The sequence below is a fragment of the Loxodonta africana genome, chromosome 4, assembly GCF_030014295.1.
Source record: "Loxodonta africana isolate mLoxAfr1 chromosome 4, mLoxAfr1.hap2, whole genome shotgun sequence".
Taxonomy (NCBI): domain Eukaryota; kingdom Metazoa; phylum Chordata; class Mammalia; order Proboscidea; family Elephantidae; genus Loxodonta; species Loxodonta africana.
In genome coordinates this window covers 49,449,097-49,476,673 of record NC_087345.1, presented here as the reverse complement: position 1 = coordinate 49,476,673, position 27,577 = coordinate 49,449,097, and positions in this window count along the sequence as shown.

The window sequence follows — 27,577 nt, the reverse complement described above, 5'->3', positions numbered from 1 at the left end:
ACACCATTTGCAGTTGAAACAACAATTTAACAATAAATTACAGTTATTCAGTAATCCATAGGTGGTGCAAATGGTTAAAGATCTCAGCTGCTAACCAAAAGCCTGCTTAGAAGAAAGCCCTAGATCTTTACTTCTGAAAAAAAATTGAAAACTTATGGAGCACAGTTCTAGTTTGACAAACATGGGTTCACCACAAGCCAAAATTGACTCAATGACAACTAGTATTTTACAGTTATTCATGCTTGGCTCTTTGGCAGATATTTTCTTAAAAATGAACAAAGTGAGCCTGTCACTCACAGGAAAATACTATATTATTTATTTCCTACAATAAAACTTGAACTTTCAAGCACAAACTAAAATTTTCAAAAACTTATATTCACTACCATGGGCTTTCAAGCTTCCCAACACTTTGGCTTTTCTGAGGATATTAACATTTGTAAATCTACCCCTCCACAAGTTTTGGTGTTGTGTCAAAGAGGAACATCCACAATTATCTGCAAAGGCCATTAAAATGCTTCTCCCTTTTCTAATAACATATGCTTATAAGGCTATGTTTTCTTCATATACTGCAATCAAAACAACATACAGCAACAGGTTGGATGCAGAAGTGGATATGAGAATAAGCCACATATTAGATTTGCAAAAATGTGAAATGATGCTGATCTTTTCACTATTTTGTTTGTGAAAATATAGTTATGTTTTATAAAAAGGTTTCCACAGGAAGTAATCTTTTCCTTTGTACTCATTAGAAAGTTTTCTAAATCACTCTTATATACTTGCAATATTAAGCATTTTAGCAAGAGTATAGCTGTTGTTCCCTTCCTATTAATTTTTGAGGTCCTTAAAAGTAGTAGGTTCATGCCCTTCATAGTGCCTTACACAGAGTAGTTGCTTTATCTACTCATTCCTTCATTTCAGTCAATCAGCAATTATTATCTATCATGTGCCTTACATGGCAAAATGAGCTGGGAAGTAAAGATTGGTTAGATTAAGAACTTTAGATCCTAGTATTTGATGTTAATTACAGAAAAAACTCAGTCATGTGTTAACCAAAATTCTTCCCATATAACAGTGTTAAATCTTCACTCTGTCTATGCTGCTGTTGTTAGGTGTAATTGAGTCGGTTCCAACTCATGACAACCCTATGAATAATAGCACAACACTCTCCCCAGTCCTGCACCATCCTTGCTATTGTTATGCTTGAGCCCATCTTGCAGCCACTGTGTCAATCCATCTCATTGAGGGTCTTCTTTTTTGTTGACTCTCTTCTTTACCAAACATGATGCCCCTCTCCAAGGACTGGTCCCTTCTGATAACATGTTCAAATTATGTGAGACTAAGCCTTGCATCCTTGCTTCTAAGGAGCATTCTGGCTGTAATTCTTCCAAGACAGATACGTTCTCTCTTCTGGTAGTCCATGGTATATTCAATATTCTTCACCTACACCTTAATTCAAAGGCATCAATTCTTGTTCGGTCTTCCTTATTCATTGTCCAGTTTTCACATGCATATGAGGCGATTGAAAACACCATGGCTTGGGCCAGGTACACCTTCGTCTTCAAGGTGACAACTTTGCTTTTCAACACTTTAAAGAAGTCTTGTGCAGCAGATTTGCCCAATGCAATACATCCTTTGATTTCTTGACTGCTGCTTCCATGGGTGTTGATTGTGGATTGAAGTAAAATGAAATCCTTGACAACTTCAACATTTTCCCTGTTCATCATGATGTCACTCATTGGTCCAGTTGTGAGGATTTTTGTTTTCTTTATGTTGTGGTGTAATCCATACTGAAGGCTGTGGTCTTTGAGCTTCATCAGTAAGTGCAAGTCCTCTTCACTTTCAGCAAGCAAGGATGTGTCATCTGCATATCGTAGGTTGTTAATGAGTCTTCTTCCAACCATGATACGTCATTCTTCTTCATATAGTCCAGCTTCTTGGATTTTTTTGCCCAGCATACAGATTGAATAAGAATGGTGGAAGAATATAACCATGAAACACACTTTTCTTGACTTTAAAACACACAGTATCCCCTTGTTCTGCTTGAACAACTACCACTTAGTCTAAGTACAGGTCCCTTGTGAGCACAATTAAGCATTGAAATTTCCATTTTTCTCAATGTCATCCATAATTTGTTATGATCCACACAGTCCAATGCCTTTGCATAGCCAATAAAACACAGGTAAACATCTTTCTTATATTCTTTGCTTTCACCCATAATCCATTTGACAACAGCAGGGATATCCCCCATTCCAAGTTCTCTTCGAATCTGACTTGAATTTCTGCCTATTCCCTGTGGATGTACTGCTGCAACCACTTTTGAAAGCAGTTCTTTAATGTAGAGTAGCTAAAGCAAATGGAAGAAATGATAAAGTAAAAGAACTGGACAGAAATTTTCAAAGGGCGGCTTGTGAAGACAAAGTATTATAATGAAATGTACAAAGAACTGGAGTTCAAAAACCAAAAGGGAAGAATACCCTGAGCATTTCTCAAGTTGAAAAAACTGAAGAAAAAATTCAAGCCACAAGTTGCAATATTGAAGGATCCTATGGGGAAAATATTGACACCGGATGCATCAAAAGAAGATGGAAGAAATACACAGAGACACTGTACCAAAAAGATTTGGTCGAGGTTCAACCATTTCAGGAGGTAGCATACAATCAAGAACTGATGGTACTAAAGGAAGAGGTCCAAGCTGCACTTGGCATTGCCAAAAAACAAAGCTCCAGGAATTGATGAAATACCAACTGAGGTGTTCCAACCAACAAATGTAGTGCTATAGATGTTCACTCATCTATGCCAAGAAATTCGAAAGACAGCTACCTGGAGAACTGACTGGAAAAGATCCATATTTGTACCTATTCCAAAGAAAGGTGATCAAATAGAATGTGGAAATTATCAAACTCTGTTTATAGCTACTGTTTAACCAATTCCCAGTGTTTGTTGGATTACATTTTGCAGAATAAGACTGATTTCATGAAGTTCAATGTATATCAGACTAATTTTTAGGAGACTATATAGAATAATTTTTAAAAAGTTTTGTAGAGCAGTAAATCAGTTCAGAATAGTGTTTTTCACACAAAAAGAGAGTACGTCTCCATGCTAGAGTTATAGCTCTAAAGGAATCACTCTGAGTGATTACACTGGAATGTAATTATAACTCTTGGACTTAATGTGATCACTATTATTACACTAAAATTTTCCATCCTACTCTCTCTTTTTCACAGTTCTTTCTGTAGTTACAGTTTCACTTTTATTTGTATGATTAGTTAATATCTGATCCCTCTACTATATTCCAAGATTGTGAGGGTAAGAATATCACTATTACTCACTATGGTGTCTTCAGAACAAAACAATGTGTCTGGCACATAACTGACATTATATATTTAAGTAAATAAGTATAAAAGGAATAAATGCTCTCCAGTGGCAATAACAAATGTTTTCATTATGATTTCTACAATCCCATATGAGATGTATTTCTATGTATGTTAATACTTTATTTCCATAGCAATTAAACCTGTGTTTTTATGATTACTAATGGAGAATAGAAAGTAGCATATTTAAGATAGCTGTGTCTACCAAAAGACAGGCTGCAGAGAATAAACAAAATACATGTAAGACAGAGCTGCTTGTTAAGCACAACATATGCTTAATATTATATAATTGGCAGTAACATTTTATTCAGAATATGAGGCAATGGTCAAAAAGACTGTGGGTTGGGGGCAGGACCAAGATGGCAGAGTAGTCAGATGCTTCCGGTGGCTCCTCTTACAACAAAGACCCAAAAAACAAGTGAATAGATTATATGTGTATATGACAAGCCAGGAGGTCTGAACATCAAAGGCAAAGTTAAGAAATTGGACTGAGTGGCATGGGAAGGGAGAGACAGTTCAGAAGCCGTGAGTAGTTGCCAGGCATGACTCAGCAGAAATCAGCACCCCACAGTCCCAATACCCTGGTGCTACCATGGCGGGACTGGTGGGAGTGTTCGGGACAGTTTCCTCAATGAGAGAGAGTGAGCAGCAGAGTCTACTCACCCCTCCAGAATCAGTGAAGAACAGCACTCTCAGAAGAAGTACTTGTATCTAATTTACTGTGTGGGTCAAAAGGCATCGCTTTTGAAAGAACTCTTTCCAATTTATCTGATCCTATCTCCCTCTGCTTCAGTCCCCAAGCCAGCTTCAGTGGCAGTCACTTTCCCTGGGCCTGAGACAGGTTCTGCTGTGTGTCCTGAGCCATTCTCCCAGCCTTGAAGAAGGAACCAATTAACAAATGGGGAAAAAATAATCCACCACCTCCCCTAAGCTGAGAATGCAAGGCAGAAACAGCTCCCTTCTCTGGGCACAAGCATAGGTGGCCAACCCCTGCATGAACATTTGTGGGCCCATTTCAGCAGCTTAGGCCCTTTTTGGCACTCTACAATGGTGTATGTGCCTGAGGTCTGGCTTCAACTGTTTTAGCTGTGTGGCAGAGGCAGGTTTTTGACATTTGACACCATTCTACTTATTAAGCAGGGTCCTCACCTACCCACTTCAGGGGCCTAAGTGCTGGTGGCTCCACCCACACCACCTAGCCACCCATGACAGGAGTACAAGGATAATTGGTACCTCTGAGTCCTTACAGCCAAAAGCATTGGGTGGCCATGGTCTGGCTACAAAGCCCTTTCACCTGTGTACTCTAGGAAACAGGGACATGCTTTCCTCACAGACACTAGGGAGACAGTTGTCAGCCCTTTTTCTTGCTCAGAGTGTGACCTCTAGCTGCAACAAGTTACCTGTACCTACACCAAACACCCCTGCTCATCTAAGACTGTAGGTGAGACCCTGTGCTACACAACTGGCTACACACTTGAGCTGAATTGATACAAGAAAAGTGAATGGACTCCTGATATACTTGGTAACAGTTTTAGCCATCTGGTGACTGGAAATTAGAGCTTCAAATTAGAAAACGAATAATCAAACTAGCTCACTCAGGCAGCCTATTTGGGCATTTCAAAACAAAACAAAGCAAGAAGTTAGGACACAGTAAGCAAACATAAAATAAATACAGTAACTTATAGATGGCTCAGAGACAACAGTCAACATCAAATCACATAAAGAAGCAGACCATGATAGCTTCAACAAGCTCCCAAAACAAAGAATCGAGGAATCTTCCGGATGAAGAAATTTTCTTGTAGTTACTAGAGGTAGAATACAAAAGATTAATACACATAACTCTTTGAGATATCAGCAGGTAGATCAGGCAATATACAGAACAAGCCAAGGAATACACAGATAAAGCAGTGGAGGAAATTAAGAAGGTTATTAAAGAGCATAATAACAAATTTAATAGGCTGCAAGAATCCATAGAGAGAGAGCAAACAGAAATTCAGAATATTAACAATAAAATTTCAGAAAAAGTCTGTGGGTTGGCCTTTTATAGAAAGGTAAATATTAATTTTACTTACGTTATTATTTTGCTTCTTGAGGAATTCTTATTCATAACGATAGGGAAAGCTATCACAATAGAATTCAAGCTCTATCTTCCTCCTGTTTCTCTCTGCCTTTTCTATTCCCCCACACAATACTTATTTTTTCTACAACTAGAATTTCCTTTCTACAGCCTAAATTTTATCATATAACTTTATTACATAAAACTTTTTAAAGATTATTGAACCCAGTTGTTTCTCAACTAGGGGACAACCCTCCCCCCTCCCCCCCAGAATATTTGGCAATATCTGGAGATATTTTGGGCTGTCACAATTGGGAGGGGGAAATTGTTACTGGAATCTAGTGGGTGAGGCCACGGATACTGCTAAATATTCTACAATACACAAGAAAGCCCTCTACAAAAAGAATTATCAGGCCCAAAAAGTCAATAGTGCTGAGGTTAAGAAACCCTAAGTAAAGGATGAAGTCCAAATTGGTTATGGTGGTGGTGTTGTTAGTTGATGTTAAGTCGACTGAGATTCATGGTGGCCTCATATATACAGAGTAGAATTGCTCAATAGAGTTTCCAATATGTGTAGGCTTGGAAGCAGATCACTAGCCCTGTCTTCCTAGGTGCCTCTGGGTGAATTTGAACTACCAACTTTTCAGCTAGTAGTTGAGCACTTAATGATTTCGCACCACCCAGGGAACTCTTCCAAACTGGTATACATCCCAAATAACATCTTACCTCTTTCACATAGGATGCAAAGGTGTATCTTGAGGGCACACCTGGCAAACACAGGTGATTTAATTGATTTGCTGCTCCTTTTTTGAGCCTCAAATACTTTCCAGTTTGCCACATCCTCCACCACTCATGATTGTCTTTGTACAGCTCTCTTCACCTATTCATGTTTCCCACCTTACCTAAAATATCTAATCTTGACATGCCCTACTGCACACCCACAAAATAGCCATGCTAATGAGTCTAAGTTCCACAATACACCTTTTCATGAATCTATGTCTTTGCATATGCTATGAAATCTATGAGGAATTTCCTACAGCTGCACTTCTTAAGCCCCACTTTTCTGATGAACTAACCCGTATCCTTCCAAATCTCCTCCTTTTATTTGTCTCTCAGCTTTGCATTTCATCATTTGTATTACAACAGTGTTTACCTAGAGTAACATTTTGGTGCTCATGCCTTTGCCTTCTCCTTTTATTAGGTTTTGAGGTCCTTCAAAAAAGGACCTCAAAATTTGCAGCTGTCTTATCAACACCTAGGACAGTGACTAGGCATGTATTTAATAATTTTTTTGTTGAACTCATGAAATTAGTTCAATTTCTAAGGCACCCTTTAACCTTGCAAATCAAAACAACCATGCATCTAATCATTTTGGAATTTGAGCTAAGAATATTTTAAATTCTTCTGTCTTCAAAGCTGTAGAAAGTAGAATTAATAACATTGTTTTCCTTTGAAATTTCAAGTCTTAAACTACATCAAAGAGAGGAAAATATCTATGGCTAAGATATAGACAGGAAAATAGTTGGGAAGAATAATTTTTTAAATTAATGAACTCTATATTGTGAAATTTGGACTAACTAGGAGTGTTTCTTAGTATTTTTCTGTATAAGCTTTCCAAAATTATCACACATTGCTTTTAAAATAAAAAAATAAAGCATAGTATATTTGCATTTCAAATAATTATTTTTTAGACTAAGATTTGGTTCCTTTGTTATAATACTGAAATAGGGAATTGTTGATTGAATTGCCATCCTTGCTGTAAAGAACAAATAAAGTTTCTACCATGACCATAATAATACAAACCAAACACATTTCACATTTAGTCAAGCATTTTGTAAGCAACTTGCAATGTACATAGAACTGTGTGAAAACTAAAATTTGTGTTTATGCACTGATTTATACGGTAGATTTTTCATAAATGAATTTGTTCTCCAGAATTATTACTTTTTTTTTTTTTTTGTAAATAAGCCTATAATAGGTAGAAGTAGGTGAAATAATCTCACATGCCAGGTAGTATGTTATAATAATAGCAAGTCTAGGTCTAAATTCTATCAAAAAGACCAACCTGCATAAACGCAGACACAAACCTATTATGTAAGTCTGGTGAATTCCTGGGTCTGTGTTTTAAGCATCAAACAGATGCAACGATATTCTTGTGGCAGGATTTTGCTAAAAAAAAAAATGACTAGCTAAACATCTATTAAATATTTTGTGTGAAGTGATGAAAAATTGACAAACCACAAATTAAGGGGGAATCCAAAACCAAGCACACCATTCTAAAGACTATACAGTCTATTGAGTTTTTTAGACTATTATACCCTCTTTAATGAAGGACAGGTATTCTTTACTAATTCCATGATTGAAACACCAGTTATTTCATTAAAAAAAAAAAAAAAACTTTTGTAACCCTTGATAAGCTCATAATTAACATAGATTCTGTTGTTTATGAGATATAAAACCAGGAATTTACATGCTTGTATGGGATGTGGGCTGTTGACTACATCTTTCAAATGAAATCAGATCACCTCTGCTATGTGTATTATCCAACTGCTCATAGGGTGTAACGAAGATTAAAGCTAACTAGTACATACAAACACACATGCACACCCACACACACACAACACAGACACATAGTGTTTATACTGAAGCAGGTTAAAATAAATCATAGATAACATAAAGCCATGGCTAATGTGAATGGAGGCTACATTAAAAATAAAATAATCTTAATTATAGAAATGCATATAGTTAGAACTCTGTTAATGAAATAATGCCTAATATTTATTGAGAATTTGCTAGTACCATTACTACCGTTAGTAAAATGAATGAATAAATACATTAATAAATGAATGAATGAACACTAGGCATTCATAAGTATTTTACAAGTAGTATGCTATGTAAGGAAACCGTGGTGGTGTAGTGGTTAAGTGCTACGGCTGCTAACCAAAGGGTCGGGAGTTCAAATCCACCAGGTGCTCCTTGAAAACTCTATGGGGCAGTTCTACTCTGTCCTATAGGGTCCCTATGAGTCAGAATCGACTCACTGGCACTGGGTTTGGTTTTTGGTTTTGGTTTATGTTATGTAATCCTCACAATATCCCTATGAAGTCATATTTCACAAATGCATTTTCTGAGAACGAGAAGTTAAGAGTTATGGTGGCATTAGCATGGCATCGGCATTGTAATTTTTGTAGCAGGTTTTTTTTTTTAATTTGTCTCATTTCTTCCTTTTCATTCACATACGTATGCATGTCTAGGGCATAGACTGTACTTTGTTGAACAAACAAAAGAATATGACCAGGGAACCCACACACATCAGACCTGGTGGGGCAGCAGTTACTGGAGAAGAGCAATAACGAGACAAGAGTAATAGCACGTCCCCACTAAGAACAGAGGACTAGCAGATCCAGAAGTCAGACTCCAGTAGAGAAAAAAAAGAGATTCCAAATTTAGGCCATGGGACTTGTAAGTTGAATGTTAGAGAAGAAAAGCATCCCCTTGGTGTGATGAATAAAGAGGTGATGCTGGCCTCTACGTCTTATGGTAATCCAAAATTTATTGCCACTGCTGGTTTCCATGGTGCTTTATAGAAAGCTCAACTCTTTCCTGGGAGGTCAGCCTGCAGTAAATTAATTCTTAACTCTCAAAATTAATTCTTAATAATTATTTATTTTCCTTTTTTTTCTTAATCGAGCACTTACTTTGCCAGCATTAAGTGCCTATAGGGGCCCTGGTGGGGTAGTGGTTAAGAGTTCAGGCTGGTAACCAAAATGTCGGCAGTTTGAATCCACCAGCCACTCCTTGGGAACCTTTTGGGGCAGTTCTACTCTTTCTTATAGGGTTGCTATGAGTAGGAATTGATTCGTCTGTAAGGATTTAAGGGCCTAGAACATTGCCTGAGCCAGCCTCTGAACTCTAAAATGATTCTAATGCTTCCCATGCAAAAATTGGTCTAGAAACTCTAAAGCCTAAGCTCACGTACATTAAGTATCCTTTATCCCTACCAATATGTTAAATCCACAGGATTGAACAAGATTGGCAGTAAAGATACAGCTTCTATTTGACTGCCTATTTAGTCTTAGAAAGATCAGGTTGCTTGCAAATAGTGACACAGCTAGCAAAACCAAGTGTTTGGAAACAGACAATAAGTAGCCTTCCATTAAAAAGCTTAACATAAATATTAGATTACATTCGGTGTTTGGTCTTAAAAGCAAATAGTTTTGCCCGTATAACAAAACCTTCATTAAAACACAAACCCAAGAAATAATTTAAATGGGATTTACAAACCTCGAGGCTACACATTGCTTATGAAATCCTATTAAGTCAAATAAATACCAAATCCTGAGGAAACGTTAAAAATTATAGTCTGTTTGGTTAGTGATACTGGATTTATTAGAGTGGGAGTTTCCTGGTTTTGTTAGTCAAGTGCCTCTAAGAAATTTGTAAAATTATGTACTTCCTCACAAATTTTTTTTTAGGTTAAAATATTTCATAAATTCTAATTATTAGCTGAAACCAAACCAAACCCGTTGTCGTCATGTTCATTCCAACTCATAGTGAGCCTATAGCAGAGAGTAGAACTGCCCCATAGGGTTTCCTAGGTTGTAAATCTTTAAGGAAACAGACTGTCACATCTTTCTCCCACAGAATGGCTGCAAAGGAAGTGATTTCTGCATATGGTAAATACTGACTCCTTAAAATAAAATCTTTGCAATACTTTTTAAAAATGAATTCAGTGGATTCTAACGTGATAGGTATTTAATTTCTATGTTCATACCCTTTAAAAATGTACAAACAAGCTGTTCTTCAACATTCTTAAGTTTTCCATTGTTCATTTTCCTCTTAAACTTGTATTGCCAGTCTGAATTTTGTGTAGAATTGTATTTGAAAACATATTTTGATGATGCCTGAATATATTTTGTTTATCATCTATCACACTTCTCTGATACAAACATATGAAATGACATTTGATTTTCTCCTATGATCAAAAATGGCTCAAATTTTCTTCTGGATGGTGATTGTTATAAATATTTATGATACATTATTGATTAAAAAATATAAATGCCATAGATTTTTATGGATAATTTAAAAATATATCTCCAAATGTGATGAAGGAAGCTTTTTCACCAGTTGTTTGATATATCCCTACATGACTATTATTGCTAGATTAAGGCTGAGTCCAGGATCTCTTTCTTTTTTTTTTTAAATAGAGGCTACCACTGATAACTACCTTCTCATAAATAAGTAGATGGGGATACAAGAAAAATTTTACAACTATATTCCTCTATTATTTGAACTCCTTATTAGTTATAGAAGGAGACCTGGTGGCACAAGAGTTAAGTGTTTGGCTGCTAACCAAAAGATTGGCAGTTCAAACCCATCCAGCAGCTCCATAGGAAGAAGACCTAGCAATCTGTTCCCTTAAACATTACAGCCTAAAAAAACCATATGGGGCAGTATTACCCTGTCACATGGGGTCGCTATGAGTTGAAAATCAATGTGATGGTACCTAACGACAACATTAATTACAGACCAATAATCTTCCAGAGATTAACTACAAAACATTAAATTTAATCTGCTAACCCTGTTGTATAGAAAAAAAAAATTGTGAAAAAACAGACATTACTAGGGCCATTTATTTTTTAACTCAATGCTATATTTTAAATTGTCGATTATTTGGTGCCATATAAATTTTATACAGATTCAGATAGGTGAGGGGTATGGATATATTTTGTAAAGTAGAAGTAAGTTAAATGTGAAAAAGAAAAATGCTGTGGGAAATTATAAGATCTTGGCTAACATTCATAGGCAGACCACTTTTAAGTAAGAGTATTTTTATAGATGAATAGTCAAGATCCTGAAATCAGTTTTGTTAACACTATGTGTGACCACTAGCCCCTTGAAAAGTCTTTCCAGGAGGAGTCAGTGTTTCTCAGTCTGAAGACCTTCCTGCTGTAGTGTCAATTACCAACACAATAGAATAATTGATCGAGGTTAAAATCCTTGCAGTAGCAGCTTTTTTTCTTTTTTTTGTTTTTTGTAATAAATGCCTGTTTAAGTATGCTATACATAGATAAAAATGCACATATTCTAGGACCACAGTTCAAAAGATTTTACAAAGTGAACATACCCATATAACCGACATGGGTATAAACAAGAGTATCCCCAAGGTCTCAGCAGCCACCCTGTGCCTACTTTTGGTTGTTATTCCAGCCCTCATACTAAACCATCCTCCTGATTTCTACACCAACAGTTGGTTTTGACATTCATATAAATGGTACTATTCTGCATATACTTTTTAAAGTATGGCTTCTTTATTACTACTATTTGGTGAAAATATCTACAAGAAAACATACACCACTTCAATACAATTTAGAGACATTAGTTACATTCTTCAAGTTGTGCCACCTTTCTCGACAATGTTTTCCCTCCTGTTTCACCATCATTAACACAACTCACTGCCCCCTAAGCTTCTTTTCTATCCTTTTGAGTTGCTGTTGTCAATATGATCACATATAGATAATTCTTTAAAAGAGTATAATGCTTAATGCAAACATTCTTTTCTAATTAGGCTAAGCTAAAGTTGACCTTAGGGGAAAGTTTCAATTCAAAGCTTAAGATTTCCTCAGGGTAGTAATTTCAGGGGTCCACCTGGCCTCAGTGGCTCCAGAAAGTCTGGATTCCATGAGAATTTGAAATTCTGTTTAAATTTTCCCCCTTTTGATCAAGACTCTTCTAAAGATGCTTGATCTAAATATTCAGTATTGATAGCTGGGCACCATCCAGTTCTTCTGGTCTCATGGTAAATATAGCAGTTGTTCATGGAGGCAACTGGACATATTCCATTTCCTCTACTGATTCCTGAACCTCTGTCTTCCTCTGGTGCTCCCAGCAAACAAAGACCAATTGTTGTACCTTAGATGGCTGCTGGCAAGTTTTTAAGATCCCAGGCACTATACAATAAACTGAAAGATAAAACAGGAGCACCAGAACTAACATTAGGCCAATTGTAAAGTCTGGTTTCTTTTTATCAATATTATGATTGTGAGATTTATCCAGTATGTTTTTATTCTTGTAGTCCATTCATTCCTCTGTTCTATAACAGGAGTCAGCGAATTATAGCCCAAGGGCTTCTGGTTTTGAAATAGAGTTATGCTGAAACATATCTCACTCTGTCTTCTACATGTTGTCTGTAAATGCTTTTGCAATACAACAGCAGAGTTGAGAAGTTGTGACACAGACCGTATGGCAAGCAGACTGAAATATTTACTACCTGGCCCTCTAAAGAAAAAATTGTCACCTTCTCCTTTAACCCTGGTATCATAGCTACGTATTGCCTGATATCAATATACTACAACTAACTTATTTTTTCTATTTCAGAGGTTAGCAAACTATGGTCCATGATTAAAATCTAGCCTATGGCCTGTTTTTGTATGATCTGTGAGATAAGAATCATAGTTATTTTGTTCGTTTATATCTTAAAAAACAAACCTATTGCCTTCGAGTTGATTCTGATTCACAGTGACCCTACAGGACAGAGTAGAAGTGCCCCATAGGGTTTCCAAGGAGCTGCTGGTGAATTCAAACTGCTGGTCTTTTGGTTAGCAGCTGAATGCTTAAGCACGGTGCCATCTCACCCCTATTTGTTTTAAAGGATTATTAAAAAAAGAAAGAAAACAATATGCAAATAGAAACTGTATGTGGCCCACAAGGCCTAAAATATTCACTATCTGGCTCTTGCAGATAAAGTTTGCTGACTCCTGATTTGTTCAAATATTGATGGATATTTGAGTTGTTTCCGGCTTTGCTATTATGAATTATGCTCCTATGCATATTCTGACCCATGTATTTTGGTGAGTATATGAACATGTTTCTTTTGGATAAATATCTAAAATATAATGACTGGGTCATTGAGGTATGTATATGTTCAGTATTCCAAAGTGTAGTATGGATTTATACTCCTGCGTGGGAGCCCTGGTGACACCATGGTTAAGCATTCTGTTTCTAACCAAAAAGTAAGCAGTTCAAAAACACCAGCTGCTCCTTGGAAACTGTATGGGATAGTTCAACTCTGTCCTACAGGGTCTCTATGAGTCAGAATCTACTCAATGGCAATGGATATCAGAATTCCAGTTGTTCCACATCCTTGCTAACCCTTAAGTGAGTTGTGGCAAGGTCACCTTGAAGAAGACTGTGTGGGATAGGAAATACTATCCTGTCTTTGAGAAACACAACTTGCCACAAAATCCATTTATTATTCATTTTAGTGCAGACCTGTTCGCAATGAATTGTCTGAATTTTTTTGTTTGTCTGAATGACCTTTATTTCATCTATGATTTTGAAGAATATTTTTCCTGGCCTTGGAATTCTAAGCTTTCACTCAAAATATTAAAGATATAATTCTGTTGATTTCTTGCTTTTAAACTTTGTATTAAGAATTAACACTGTTAAAGAGAAAAGTCAGTAACAGACATCTTACTTTTAAGGTTTTTCTTACCCATGAAACCAAATCATAAAAAAAATTCCTGACCAAAAATTAATCCATCCAGTGGTCTTTTTCACCCAAAGCTGCTAATCTTTTCTTTCCTGTTGGAAGCCAGGCCTACTTAAGTTAAATTTCAAAAGATATCATGGCTGCAGGTAGGTGGAGGACCAGAGACCACTTTGTGACTAGATATCAGTTGATCTCAGCACAAGGGGGAGGATAGGGTTTAATCAATCATGTTAAGATTGTTGTTGTTAGGTGTCATCCAGTCAGTTCCAACTGAAAACGACCCCTATGTACAGCAGAATGAAACACTGCTTGGTCCTGCACCATTCTCACAATCATCATCATGCTTGAGCCCGTTGTTGCACCCACTGTATCAATCCATCTCGTTGACAGTCTTCCTCTTTTTCACTGACCCTGGACTTTATGAAGCATGATGTCCTTTTCCAAGGATAGGTGCCTTCTGATAACATGTCCAAAGTGCTTGAGAAGAAGTTTCACCATCCTTGCTTCTAAGGAGCATTTCATTTTACTTCTTCCAAGACGGATTTGTTCATTCTCCTATCAATCCACAGTCCAGTCAATATTCTTCCCCAACACCATAATTTAAAGGCATTTATTCTTCAGTCTACCTTATTCATTGTCCAGCTTTCAGATGCATATGGGGCAATCAAAAATACCATGGCTTAGGTTAGACACACCTTAGTCCTCAAAGTGATATCTTTGCTTTGCAACACTTTAAAAAGTTCTTTTGCAGCAGATTTGCCCAGTGAACCATGTCATTTGATTTCCTGACTACTGCTCTGTTGGGCATTCATTGTTGGTCCAAGCAAAATAAAGTCCTTGGCAGCTTCAATCTTTTCTCAGTTTACAATGATGCTGCTTATTAGTCCAGTTGTGAGGGTGTTTTTTGTTTTTTTTTTTTGTTTTGTTTTTTTATGTTGAGGTGTAATCCATATTGAAGACTGTGGTCTTTAATCTTCATTAGTAAGTACTTCAAGTCCTCTTCACTTTCAGCAAGCAAGGTTGTGTCATATGCATAACACAGGTTGTTAATTAGTCTTTCTCCAATCCTGATGTCCCATTCTTCTTCATATACTCCAGCTTCTCAGGTTATTTTCTCAGCACACAGATTGGATAGGTATGGTGAAAGGATAGAACCCTGACTTACACCTTTCCTGACTTTAAACCATGAAGTATCCGCTTGTTCTATTTGAACAACTACCACTTGGTCTAAGCACAGATTCCTCATGAGCACAATTATGTGTTCTGGAATTTCCATCCTGCTTAATGTTATCCATAATTTGTCATGATTCACACAATTAAATGTCTTTGCACAGTCAATAAAACACAGGTAAACATCTTTCTGGTATTCTCTGCCTGCAGCCAAGATCCATCTGACGTCAGTAATGATATCCCTCGTTCCATGTCCTCTTTGGAATCCAGCTTGAATTTCTGGTAGTTCCTTGTTGATATACTGCTGCAACTGTTTTTGAATGATCTTCAGCAAAATTTTGCTTGCATGAGATATTAATGATATTGTTTGATAACTTCTACATTCTGTTGGATCACCTTTCTTTGGAATGGGCACAAATATGAATCTCTTCCAGTCGGTTGGCCAGGAAGCTGCCTACCAAATTTCTTGACATAGACAAGTGAGCACCTCCAGAGTTGTATATGTTTTGAAACTTCTCAATTGTTATCACATCAATTTCTGGAGACTTGTTTTTCATCTTTTCGTTCAGTGCAGCTTGGTCATCTTCCTTCAGTACCATAGGTTCTTGGTCATATGCTGCCTCCTGAAATGGCTGAACATTGACCAATTCTTTTTTTGTTACAGTGACTCTGTGTATTCCTTTCTTCTTCTTTTGATGCTTCCTGTAGAATCTTTCAACATTGCAACTTGAGGCTTGAATTTTTTTCTTCAGTTCTTTGAGCTTGAGAGATGTGAGCATGTTCTTCCCTTTCGGTTTTCTAGCTCCAGATCTTTGCACTTTTTATTATGATACTTCACTTTGTCTTCTCAAGCCATCCTTTGAAATCTGTTCAGCTCTTTTACTTCATCATTTCTTCCATTCACTCTAGTTACTTACTCTAAGTTCAAAAGCAAGTTTCAGAGTCTCTTCTGACACCCATTTTTGTCTTTTCTTTTTTTCCTGTCTTTTTAATGACCTTTTGCTTTCTTTCATGTATGATGTCCTTGCTGCCAATCCACAATTTGTGCAGTCTTTGGTCATTAGTATTCTGTGTGTCATATATATTTTTGAGATGGTCTCTAAATTTATGTTAAGATTAGTAGATGGTTAATTGTCTATTCTCCCTCATGCTCTCTTTATAACTCTCATTGTGACTAGCTTATTTCAAGCCATGTGTGTGTTTTTTTTTTTTTTTTTTTGGAATCAGAATCGTCTCCCTATATGCATGTAGAATAACTGCTCACAATAAACCTTATGTTTCCATTTCTTTGAGTTTTGATTATTTTTAACAACTCTTAATCTTGTTCCTTTGGAGCTGATGTGACTTTTTTTCTTCAAGGAGATTTTTATAATTTCATTTTGTCTTTGGTTTTTAGCGGTTTTATTGTTATGTTCCATCTGTATCTAGTTTTCTTTGTATCTTTCCTGCTCTGGAGAGTTTTCTTAGTCTATGGGCTGATATTTTTTAATTTTTGGAAAAATCATCAGCCATGATCTCTGCAAATATTTCTTGTTCTGCTCCATTCTCTCTCCTCCGGGATTTAAATTACATTTATGTTGGGTTTCAATTGTCCATTATGCTCTTTCTGTGTTTTCCATTCTAATTTTCTCTCTGACGTTTAGCTTGTATATTTACTACTGGCCTTTTTCTCATTTTTGTATCCTGATCTGTCTCATCTGTTAACCACATTTTTGAGTTCTTAATTTAAAATATTCACCTTAGATTCATTTCAAGAATTCTACTATACATTGGAAGAAGCATTATTCTATACCCCGACAACTGACAAATGCAATAAATGAATAACTATCTTATACTTTCAGTATATTCTAACACATAAAAAAAAAAATACACACACATAATATAACATAATCAAATAGATATGGAGATATAGTGATAGAAATAGAGATGGAGATATAGAGATAGATATAGATATACAGAGCTAATTTGAAATAAAGTTTCACATTAAACTGATATCCTTAAATTAACCTGCTACTGTGTGTGTGTTTTTCATTTACGCTAAGTACAAAGTATATTTCTAAATTACCAAGTTTATTTGATAATAAAAAAGAGCAGTCTGGTTTACAGTAGCTTTTACTTCTTTGGCTGTATTCCATTCTGAAAGCTTTTTGATCACTCTCTCATAACTTTGGCTATTACAAATGTTTTAAATTATAAATTGCACATTTTAACCAAAGTTTTAGGTTTAAACTTGCATAAGCAGCCTTTTCAACTGTAGACTTTTGCTTATTCAAATTGATATTGTTAAAACAAAAATCATATTGAGCCAATAGTAGAAACTGATTGAAATTTACTTAATACGTGATTTGAAAATTGGGGTAACATTTCAACTAGGGAGTCAAAAATGTTCCAAAATGAGTGAAACTCTACAGACTCTTATACCCCATCTTATTGGCATTGCCATGGAAAAATGGCCAGAATAGAACTGATAAATAATTTGTGGTCAGGAAAGTTTTCACACAGCATTGTCTTTAAGAACAATTAAAATAATTACTGGTTTACCCTAAAACATATATCCCAGTCTGATCTTTGGAATCTGTTTCCTGAAACTGACTGAATTCTTCACAAGAGTATAATGCCTAAGACAAAGTAGTATTGGTGTTTTATAGAGACCATTTTCTGACTTTTAGAAACCAGTTTCTTCAAGGGTCGAGGTTCAAAAGAAAACCTCCATGGAAATGGCTTGGGTGGGTCAACCCAACTCCATGGACCCCAGAAATCTAGATTCCAGGAGAATTAAAAACTGTTTCTCAATATAAACACCCCCCTTTAATATGGTGTCAATGCATAGATTAATTCATTATCAAAAACATAAAAGCTAAACAGCAATGTTTAAATATTATAGCTCTTTAATTAAAATAATTCCAAATGTAAGACTTTTTCTTTACAATATCTGTAAGAAAATTGGTGATCTTATTTAGACTGGATTCAATATATTTTAAAAATGTACATGCATTATTACATTTAGCACTATACTAATTTAAGTAACAGCCACCCCATTTTGGGATTCAGATATAAAGCCATTGTAGCATATTCTGTCTTCGTCTGGTCCAGATTCCCTAATCCTTTTTAAGGTTTCTGTGTATTCCTTCCCCAGCTTCTGTGTGTCTTTGTTTCTAAGAGTTTACACTTGCAACTGTGTGAGAGTTCCAGGATTGAGGTGCCTGTCAGAATGACTGCCTCAAGGTCTGAGTCCAATCTTAGCTTTTGCTTATTTCCACTGCAAGTCAAAATCATAGACTTAAGTACATAACAAAGGAAACTTCTTTTTTTTTGAACTAAAGAAACAGAAAGAAATTTCCTAAGGGAGGGTCTTCAAGCAAGACTCTTATCAGAAATCCCCTCAACAGCCTTCAGGAAATGTTTTAAGATAATTACCTTGTGATTACCCTGTAAACCCCCCACCCCTTAGTGGTGCATTTAAACTAGCCAAACCAAATAGCTCATATTCGTGTTTCCAACCAATCCCAGTAAAGCTCCCCCTCCACTTTGAATTGTCCTGCCTCCTGCTTTCCTAATTTTGCAACTACCGCTCAGTCAGTCATTGGCTAGGGATGCCACAGCTGGAATGTAAGAGCGGCTGGGTGAAAGTCCCAAGCACTTTCACAGTTGTTAACATGTCTTAAAAGACAAAGCACCTCTAGGAAGCCAAGGGAAGTCCTCCAAAGAGACTTGAGTCAAAAAGATATTTGTAGCCACTGCTGAAACCACAGAAATGAAATATTTTTATATTGATACAAGACATTTTTTCCCCCAGATTTTAAATGCCACAACAGATGGTAATATAATTGAAGCATTTCCAAATCGTTTCACCTAAATGTAATTACATTATAATCTTATTACAAAGAAAAAGAAGTGGGCATAGGGGGCATGTTTAAATGAAAGAACCGCATTAAAACTAAATTGCCAGATATAACGATACAACTAGAGCTGATGGCAGAGAAGCTGTCATACTCTAAAATGAAAAAAGTTATTGTTTTAATGTTACTGAATGTTTTTGTTTTTGAAATATGAAAAATTATATTTAAAGACATATATGTGTATTTTTTTTAACTTATGGGTTAATGCTCCCTAGGAATATTCTTTTATTTTTTAAAAAATCATTTAAATTCAATTACATTAGTACTTTAAAATTTATATTGCAATTTACCTCTTCTTTTTAAAAATATTTCTCAGATTATATTACCTTGTATTTTTATATGTGTTGGCATCAAAAATTCACCCCAAAGAGTCATTCTATCTTTCCATTTCATAAAATTACCACTTCTAGCAATATAACTCTTGTTTTACACCTGTTTTCAGCTCCTGGCTCTAATACATATGTTCCTATAAAAAAAATATAGAGAGAACAAAAAGTCAGAGGTACTCTTTCAACCTCGAATATTCCTAAGAATCACATGAAAGCTTATTAAAACACAGGCTCCTGGTTCCCACTCAGAGATTCTGATTCAGTAGTTCTAGATTCTAGTCACAGCATTTGCTTTGACAATGCAAAATTGCTAACGCTGCCAGTCCCAGGGACCACGTTTGGACTACCATGTTCCAGATGAAGGTATGTATTCCTTTGTTTTCCAACAAAAGAGTAACATGGTAGTGAACACCTGGCCATATCTATATATGTATCATGCAGAATGTGAGTTCTTATTTATTTGTTTTTCTTTTCTTTCAATTTAAAAAATTATGTTGTTAGGTTATTTTGAAATATATATTTTGAAATTAATCAAAAAGCCAGAAGCCAGGTGAATAAAAGCTCATATTCTGGAAAATATCCAGTTGTTGACATGTTCATCATAACATCATGTCTGGAAAACTAGGTAAAGTTCTCCTAAAGGATTCATTTTTGAGGAGTAGAATGTCTCTTCCTTCATTCCCATTGGTGTCACACCATCTCTAACCACCCCATAACTGCCTTTCACTGGATGAGTGACCTATCCTTAGTTGCTTGGTACTGATTTAGAAGATAATATTGGAGCCATTGGAAACCCCAGTGGTATAGTGGTTAAGTGCTACCACTGCTAATCAAAAGTCTGGCAGTTCAAATCTACCAGGCTGCTTCTTGGAAACTGTTGGGCAGTTGTACTCTGTCCTATAGGGTTACTATGAGTTGAAACTGACTCGATGGCAAAGGGTTTGGTTTTTTAGTGGTTACTGGAGCCATTAGTCCCTGTCCTAGAATGTGACCCAGCTGTAGAGCCTGGAATTAACCTAAACTGGGATTGAATCTGGTGCTGTTCTGGGAGGTGGCTCCACAGCATCTTCAAGCTCCAGGCAGCTGGGGTCTATAATGACCTCTGAATCAGATAAGACCAAAACCAAATCCAGTGCCTCTGAGTCGATTCTGACTCATAGCAACCCTATAGGATAGCATAGAACTGCCCCACAGAGTTTCCAAGGCTATAATCTTTATGGAAACAGACTGCCACATCTTTCACCCACAAAGCAGCTTTCTAGTAGTCTAGAAGTCCAAATTCAGTGTGTCAGCTCCAGGGGAAGACATTCTCTGTCAGCTTTGGAGAAAGGCCCTTGTCATCAATCTTCGCCTGTGCTAGGAGCTTCTCAGCACAAGGACCCCGGGTCCAAAGGACGTGCCTGCTGCTCTTCTTTCTTGGTGGTATGAGGCCCCCCTGTCTCTCTGCTTGCTTCTCTCTTTTAAAACTCAAAAGAGGTTGGCTTAAGACCTACCTAATCTTGTAGATCTCATTGATATAACTGTCATTAATCCATCTCATCAACATCATAGTGATAGAATTTACAACACATGGGGAAATCACATCACATGACAAAATGGTAGACAATCATACAATATTGGGAATCATGACCTAGCCAAGCTAACAGATATTTTGCAAGGGACACAATTCAATTCATGACACAGGATAATGTATTTTTTCAAACAGTTAAGCTTCTTAAATTTGAACATCTTTATCAAAAACATTTTAGAGGTTTTAGCAGTCTTTTGTTGTGGTCGTTAGCTATTTTGGAAAAGCTTCCATATTCTTCTTTGGCCCAATTACTGGACTGAAATTCTAAACACCCCCTCTGCAATTATCTCTTTTATGAGATCTTGGGCAAGCCACTTTATTTCTCTCAGCTTTGCTTCCCTCATCTGAAATATAAAATGGTTGGACCAGATGCTCTGTATTGCCCTTCTCTTTTAGCCCAAAAGTCTTGCTATTCTAAAAATAGTTCTTTGTGCCATATTTATTTATGCAATTTTCTTTTAGAAGGGATGGATATATATATTCTTATCCCTGAGAAAGAAGACAGATGAAGAAAAAATTAGGTTTTCACATATTTTCCTGGAGAAAGCTATGTTAAAATTATTTATAGGATTTAAACTACTTCCCCAGGCCAATTTTCTAACCCCAGATGTAATGTTTACATTCTCTATAAACCTGTATTGCTTAATTACTTATGCCCTCTGAGAAGTCATACTACTACTTATTTCAGTTTAATTGACACTAGAGAGTTGTGTTACCTGATATGCTTGAAACATTATCAAACTCGAGATTTCTTTAATAGGCATACCTTTCTGAATGCCTAATGTGGATTTCAGAGAGGTAGCATAAACATGCACAACGTGAATTAAACACTACTTAGCAGAATATACATATAAGAAGACATGGTTTGAAACAAGATCTAAAGGAACTAGTCTCAACTTATAGCACTCCTAATTTAATAACATTTGGAAGAAAAAAAAAAAAAACTTGGCCTTTTCTTATGCTTCTGAAGAAAACCTTTAACTTTCAAAGGAGCCAGTCCCCTGCCATACAGGGCTCCAGGCCAGCCATTTACAGCTTTGGCGTCTGTTGTTCTGCATCCAAGCTTGTCACTTCATCAGAGCTAAAGCATCTCTTTTAAATCTGGAGAACAGCTTTCTGGGTGGAATGGGAACAGAAATCTTTGGCCTCCTCCTCACAATTTCTCTAATTGTCAAAAATGTATCTCAACATGGTGGGCTGCCACTTTGGATAGGATTATCAAGTCAGGCCAGGTCTAGCTTGCCTTTGAGGTTCCCACCATCTCTACACAGTCTGGTCTCAACAGAGAAGAAAGTAGGTCTCTGGATAATGACTCCTGCCCTTGATATTAGAATTTACCCTTCCAACATCTGTTAACTTTTAACAACTTTGCAGTCTCACCCAGTCCAAAACAAGTTGAGATATTTTAAGAGACCCACCTTTATCTTTTGAATACTGTGAAGTACTTGAAATACAATCTAATATGATATACTTAAACAATGCTCCCTTTTCACAGCCCAGACTTCTAATATTAGCAACAAGGGGAAAAAAGTATCAAATTTTCAGATGAAAAAAGCAGGGTGAAGAACAAGTAACATAAATCACAGGTTTAAGAATCTAGCTGGGTAGTTTAGTTGACATCAATAAGAAAAGGTTTAGCACAAACAACCATGAAATATTGCATTGATGGACTTCAAAATCAATTGCATAGATGGCATGAGGGAGATAAGGTGGTTTAAATGAAAATATTTGGATACTTATTTAGCCATGGGTTTAATATAAGTTAAGAGTTTAACGAAAAAGAGCATTAATGGTAATGAGCAGGCATCAGAGGGCTTTGACCAATTTTGTATCTCGTACCTAAAGAAAGTATTTTGAAAAGGCATCCAGAGCAATTCAGAAGCCCATAATATAAACAGTAATGATGGCTGAAGGAACTGAGGGCTAACAAGACAGTCTGGTTAGTTGAGAATTAGTGATGGAGGCATGTTATTGTTTTCAAATAATTGCAAATGGACTAATTCTGTGCTATTCCTGATGATAAAAGTAGGAACAAAAAGGGCAAGCATAACACTGAAATGTACTTGACTCAACATGAGAAGACCTCTAAGATATTTTCAGTGTGTAACAGGGAGTTGACTACTAATTGAGGTGTTTAATCAGAAACTGTATGACTCTATCTCCAAGGACTCCTGTTGTTATTGTTAGTTGCATCTAGTTGGCTCAGAATCAGGGCACCCTTATGTATAATAGAACAAAATATTGCCCATTCCTGTGCTATCTTCACAATAGTCAGTATGTTTGAGTCCATTGTTATGGTTATTGGATCAGTCTATCTTCTGAGGGTTTCCCTTCTTTTTGCTTATCCTCTACTTTACCAAGCATGATGACGTTTTCTAGCAATTGGTCTTTCCTGATGTCCAAAGTAGGCTTACATTTCCAAAGTAAGCAAGCTGAAGCCTCACCATCCTCCCTTCTAAGCACATTCTAGTTGTACTTCTTCTAAGACCGATGTGTATTCATTCTTCCAGCAGTCCACGGTATACTCAATATTGTTCACCAACACCATAATTCAAATGTATCAATTCTTTCATCTTCCTTTTTCATTGTTCAGCTTTTACATGCATATGGGGCAGTTGATAAGACTATGACTTGGATCAGGAGCACGTCAATCATCAAAGTAATATCTTTACATTTTAAAACTTTAAAGAGGTCTTTTACAGCAGATTTGTCCAATACAATGTCATTTGATTTCTTGACTTCTGATTCCATGGACGTTGACTGTTGATCCAAATAGGATGAAATCATTGACAACTTCAGTTTCTTAATTTATCATAATGCTGTTTTTTGGCCCAATTGTGAGGACTTTTGTTTTTTCTATGAGCAACTGTAATTCTTACTGAAGGCTGTAGTCCTTGATCTTCATTAGTAAGTGCTTCAAGTAGTCTTCATTTTTGGCAAGCAAGATTGTGTGACCTGTATATTGCAGGTTGTTAATGATTCTTCAGTCCTGATGCTACCTCCTTCTACCCTGGATTTAAGTTAGAAAATCTATTCTTCTGGACAACTAAAAATGTCTATCATTCCTCAGTTGAAATGTGAGATTTCTAAGGACAGCATCTTCCTTTCTTTTGTACTTTTTAGATAGAAAGCTTCTCTTAAAATGGTACCATGAACAATGGTGCTTCTTTTACCCTGAGCACAAAAGCATGAATACCTAATAAGATCAATAAGCATTTATAACAAAGGAGGAGGGTGAAATAACCTAGTACTGAACACAGAAGTACTTTTCCATTTATCCTTTAGCTTTATTCTATTTAAGCTTTTATTGCCCATGATTCTTTTAGAAATTGATAAGCAGAAATACTATTACTTTTTATTGTAATTTGAGAAGTATCATAAAAAAATAATTCTAGTACTTGAATGGCTGTTACCTTTTTTCCACCCCCAACAGTCCACATATTCAGTGATGAAGTATTTCCTTACATATTTCCAACATGACAGAATATATGCAACACATACTATACATAAGGTTTCTTCAAGTTTGTACAGTGGGAGCTTTTTTCTTATCAAGAGAATATTTCAAACATAAAAGAAAGCTAACAAAAGATTATTGCCTAAGTTAAATTTAAGGTTGCGTTTAAAAATAACCTTCAAATGCTATGTTTTTGCTAGATTTTCACCTCAAAAGTCTTTCTATTTGGTTGATCTTTATGTGGTGTTTCATATTTCCTGCCTTAAAAAAAAAATGTTCTTTGGGGAATACTGGAACATTACTTTTGTGCAATACAAGTGTGCTTAAAAAGAGAGAGAGAGAAAAAATCTTTGAGAGTTTATTGTACTAACATTTTAATGTTAGAAATAGAGGCTCAAATTTCAAGCTGTTGAATGGTTTTGGTGTTAAGAGGTCATTTGTCCACGAAGATAATACAAAATTGGTAGCTTCATGCAAGGTGAATGACACTATTATAGAACACAAAGGAGTCTTACATATTCAGAGTAAATCCTTTGCATGAGTCTTTGCAAATGGTGCTGGATTATCATTTACGTAGAGTGAATTTTCTGACATTTTCTAACCCAGTTCTATGAAAAGATAAATTCTGAAGTTTTCCTGGAGATACCCCTGTGTATTTCTAAGATACCTTAAAATTTGCATAATTGGGATGAAATGAGGAGCCTAACTTTCCCTCCATGTTCCTAGTACCTACGTTAAAACATAATGTTTGCTGATTTCCAAACATATTACAGTTTTAATCCAGGTTAGTATCTCTCCTCAGTGAAAGATACAGTACTTTTTACCTTTATTAATTCTGATATTCTGATATATCCTGATTGCTCCAGGCTGAATAGCTGCGACAAGTTCTGTTAGCTTCAACTAATGAATGTAAACCAAAAAAAAAAAAAAAAAACCCCGCTGCTGCTGAGTTGATTCCAACTCACAGTGACCCTATAGGACAGGGTAGAATTGCCCCATAGGGTTTCCAAAGAGTGCCTGGTGGATTCAAACTGCCAACCTTTTGGTTAGCGGCCGAATTCTTAACCACTATACCACCAGGTTTTCCAATAAAGTATAAAATGGTTCAAAAAGATACTGAGGAAGATATTCTACAGAGAGAAATAAATTAAAATATTAGATTTTCTAAACGTTAATTTTTTTTTAGGTGAAGTCCAAAAGTTTTTACTATAATCATACAGCTTTTCTTCTGTGAATCTTGAACACCCAAAGAAAATCATAAGCCCTAAACTTCTAGAGTTTGGTTGTCAATTACTTGCAAGAAAGTTCGAACAGGAGAGTGACCTCAATAAAAAGGGTCTTTTAGTCAAGTTTCACAACATAATGCATCTAATTTGATTATAGCAGTGAGACAAAAGAAGGGATAGAGGGCTTTGTTCCAAATGTAATAAAAGCTATGTTGGAGATAAAAATAAATGGAGAGATCATGTGTCAAAAGAGGCAGAAGTCAAAATCATAGCATGGAAACAATCCAGAAAGGTGGACAAAAAAATATTTGGAGATTCTGCCAATGGAAGAATTAAACACCCCAGTGGTTAAGAGCTCGGTTACAGTTCCAATTTACCAACGGCTCCTTGAGAACCCTGTGGGACAGATCTACTCTGTCCTAGAAGGTCACTAGAGTTGGAATCAACTCAATGGCAGCAGGTTTGGTTTTTTTGGTTAGCACTTGAACTAAAGCATGGCCAGGTGACTTGCTTTGGAAAGAAAATACAAGGGAAATTGACATGTGTCACATTCAGTCCGAAGGTTTAAAACAAGCATGTGGCTTACCACATATTCTTTTCACTGGCTCTGTAGTTCTGGAAGCATCTGTCCAGATGGAGCCTTTATCAGTCTAGATTCTTAGATAAATGAGATGAGGATAACCTCCTTGCTCATATATAACACACATGCAGCATGTATAAGAAATGGACTTTGTTGTTTTAAACAAGTGAGATGTTCAGGTTGTTTTTACTGTATCATAACTTATCCTTTGGATTGTGGTGTTGATGAAGAATATTGAATACACCACAGACTGCCAAAAGAATGAGAAAATCTGTCTTGGAAGAAGTACAACCAGAATTCTCCTTAGAAGTAAGGATGGCAAGACTACATCTGACATACTTTGGACATGTTATCAGGTGGGATCAGTCCCTGGAGAAAGACATCCTGCTTGGTAAAGTAGAGGGTCAGTGAAAAAGAGGAAGACCCTCAGTGAGGTGGATTGACACAGTGGCTACAACAATGGGCTCAAGCACAACAATGATATCAAGGATGACAGAGGATCAGACAGTGTTTCTTTCTGTTGTACATAGGGTCACTATGAGTTGGAACCAACTTGACAGCAACTCATCCTATTCTGGCTGGTACACTAAGCCATATGGCCTAGGGTCCATGAAGCCATCACTGGCAGTGACAGAAGAGAAGGCTGACTCATGGTTGCTTTGGAGGACTCCAGAAAGTGGCACAGCTGAGAAACTATGGGTGTCATCAGAAAACAAAATATGGGGGACTGGAATTCTATAATTTCAGTGTTGCTATCTGTCATTTAAGAGGCCCATGAACATACTGCATTAGTACCACATAGTGCAGATATTACATAGATTTTACTTGGGAAAAATTTACAAGCAGAAAAGTAGTAGAATATGTGCAATCCTGTGCTCCATACAACTGCATGCAAAATGCTGATGCCTTGAAGAAGCCCAATAAGTCACATTGTACTTCTCTAAGTGCATTCTATTATTATTTATAAGAAAAAAAAAAGTTAGCAAATGGAGGGTTATATCATTACTGTGTAGTATGGGTTTAGTTTCCATAATATTCTGAAATGAGTAAGAATAGTACATTGAATAAATCCATTCTAAGATCACTTTATACCAAAGACAAAAAAATAATAATTTTCTATTTCATTTCCCTTCCAAATTATGGCTGGTTACCATGTCCAATATGGCCTACCAAATCATGAAACCAAATGACAACATTAAGATATACTAATAATAAACCTCAGGAAGACATTCCAATAATAAAATGCCAATACTTTCCCTTATAAAATTTCTAAGGAGAAATTAAAGATCAAAACTTACAACTAATTTTATTACAAAGTCAAAAGGAATTAACCCAAAACCCATTGCCAAAACCCATTGTCAAGTCAATTCCAATTTATAGTGACCCTATAGGACAGAGTAGAACTGCCCCATAGGGCTTCCAAGGAATCCC